The 2,880-nt window shown below is 33.5% G+C and overlaps 1 non-coding gene across 1 annotated transcript; it reads left to right on the top strand.

Annotated features, from left to right (window-relative positions):
* Positions 1-209: 209 nt before the first annotated feature.
* On the top strand, positions 210-317 carry LOC119371473 (small nucleolar RNA R71). Its single transcript, XR_005179081.2, has one exon. It is a non-coding gene; the product is annotated as a small nucleolar RNA R71 (small nucleolar RNA).
* The last annotated feature ends 2,563 nt before the right edge of the window (positions 318-2,880 follow it).

Below are 2,880 nucleotides of genomic sequence, written 5' to 3'. Positions count from 1 at the left end.
ATTAGACGTACTTACCTCATTAACCTTCTTAGACGTGTGATCCATTCTCATTCCAAACTGCTGGGAATTTGCTGCCATGTTAGCAATTAATCTTTTTGCATCTTCTGGTGTCTTGTCAACTAAAGCACCTCCACTAGCAGCATCTATCATATTTCGATCCATCGGACATAAGTCCCTCATAAAAATATTGGATCAACAGCTGCTCAGTAATTTGATGATGGGGGACAGCTTGCACAAAGTTTCTTAAACCGCTCCCAATGCTCATATAAACTCTCTTCACTATGTTGCCGAATGCCACAAATGTCTTTCCTTATGTTGGCAGCCCAAGATGCAGGAAAATACTTCTCTAAAATATTCGCTTCATCTCATTCCATGAATTAATTGATCCAGAAGGAAGGTAATACAACCAGTCCTTAGCTTTGTCTTCCAATGAGAAAGGGAAAGCTCGAAGCTTAATTTGCTCTTCTGAAACTCCTTGAGGCTTCATGCTAGAACACACCACATTGAATTCCTTCAAATGTTTATGCGGATCCTCACCTGAAAGTCCATGAAATTTAGGCAACAAATGGATTAGACTAGATTTTAATTCAAAAGCAACATCTAAAGTAGGAAATTGAATGCACAAATGTTGCTGATTTAGGTCAGGTGTAGCCAATTCTTTCAAGGTTCTGGCAGCCATAGTATCAATTTCAGATTCTGAATCTGAAATTGATTCCCTCGGAGAATTGTTTGAACTATCATTAATCGTCCGTTCAGATGAGGCTTGACTCAAAGTAGCTTGTTTAGCTTTTTTAGCTAATTTTCTCAAACATTTAGCTGTTTTTTCTACTTCAAGATCAAAAATAATTTCACCAGATTGAGAACTTCTTGTCATAAACCAAATGACTTCAATTCTCCTTCAATTCTACAAATTTTACCACAAACCTGAAACCACAACACTACACAAAGGTAAGAAAACTATTTTAACAAAATAAAAACACAAAATATAATAATCTTTCAGTCCCCGGCAACGGCGCCAAAAATTTGATGTTTGTCGGTTCCACCAAATTTAAATTACTGAATTTAACTGTAGAAGTGGTGAATTCAGGTCGAACCTTAGAGACTGAAATCTTAATTTTTGTGTTAAAAAGAATAGGGGGTTTGTTTGTGAAAAATTCAACTTAACAGTTCAAAAAGAAAATTAATTAATTAAACTAAAGTAGTAATGCAAATTGATGAAAAACCAATTCAAGGTGATTTCTAATCCAATGCACAATTGATCACAGACAACTTATGATTTAATTACTCTTTGAATACTTAACTGAAATTTATCAAAAAGCATGATAAATTCCCAAAACTCCCCTATTTCGTTAACTTGAGCCCAGCACCTTCATTAACTCTAATTATTAAATGATCGGGTATTAAGCAATCCCTTTCAATTTAATAAAAGCATTAAGAATCACGAAGTAGTTAAACTTGAACAACAATTTATAAAGCATAAACCATTTAATTCAACCCTATTGTCTCTATAGATTATTACTGAAAACCTAAAATATAATCAGTAATACCTAATTGCTACTAACATTCAAACTTTCATAACAATTACGGATTATGAAATCTGAAATAGCACTTAATCCTACCAAACAATTCACTAATAGGCCTTTTTAGCAAAGAATTCAATAGAATCAACTCAATAAGAATAAGAAACAACAGATATTCAAGAAGAAACTACTCATTTAAAACCCGAGTCTCACAAAAGTGCAAGGATGATAAATCCCTTGAATTGGTGTAAAGAAATTAGCCACTCATAATCATGGCTTCCAACCACCAAAACAAAGAATAAAGAACAAAAACCTAGATTAATAGATGAACTAAGAGAAGAAAAACATGCCTCATAGCTGCTGTAGAATCACTCCTTATATAACACCTCCAAAAGGAAAAAGAATCCCTAATCAATTGGGAAATTCAAAAGCAGTAAACAGAAAATATTTGCTGTTCTGATTTCTCCCCTGTTTTTCAGCATCTTCTGTTCCAAATCTGGCTCTGACTCTTCAATGAATTTGAAAATCTCTCTCTCTGCTTTCTAACGAGCTAAGGGTCGCCCAAAACGGACATCTACAACAAGAATATGACCTAAAAAACGAAATCAGATTGACGCAGAAATTCTGCTCAAAACGTTAATCTTCTATGACGTTTTTGAAGACCAAAACTGACTTCATTTCATTTAATTGTCTTCACAGCAACTGTAGGGCTGTCTTCTAAGAATTCAATGGGCCTGGGCTGAGTTAGTTTGGACACTTGGAACTCCAGATATGAAGTCCACAACAGAACAGGTTGTGCTCAGTTATACAGCACATAGCTTCAAAATTCAGAGCTGAATTTGATCAATATTGAGACTGAATTAGCTTCTGATTCCTCTTTGACAATTGTAGAACTTTATTTCATCTTTCCAGCGCATCAAATGGAATCCAATTTGAAGGTCTACAACTCCAGATATCCCTGAAAAACCGAACAAGGGTTAAGATAAAAAAATACTGGAATTTTACCAATTTAATCATATTACTCCAAATGCAACTAAAATAATGTCTAATTGGTAAAAATTGTCTAACAAAGTGAATTAAGCACATAAATAACCCAAAAATGCATACGAATATAGACAATAAAAGCACTTGATAATGCACTTATCACTATGTTAAGTTTTTTTCGAATTTTAATAATAAAAGAAATTTTTTACTGATAAAAAAAATTCAAGGGAAATTAATTAATGAAGATATCGGAATTTAAGGAAGCACAGGTCAAGACCAATCCAAAGTACAAATTAAATGTTCATTTGGCAATTATAATACAAACAAGTAGATGTCAGTTAGCTTTATATTACTGGAGCTGTATAGCAATAAATAA

This window comes from Jatropha curcas, unplaced genomic scaffold (assembly GCF_041381405.1).
Source record: "Jatropha curcas cultivar XTBG-Jc1 unplaced genomic scaffold, XTBG_Jcur_1.0 HiC_scaffold_174_pilon, whole genome shotgun sequence".
In the NCBI taxonomy this organism is placed as follows: domain Eukaryota; kingdom Viridiplantae; phylum Streptophyta; class Magnoliopsida; order Malpighiales; family Euphorbiaceae; genus Jatropha; species Jatropha curcas.
The sequence above is the reverse complement of the archived record's forward strand: the minus strand, read 5'-3'. Positions and strand labels throughout refer to the sequence as shown.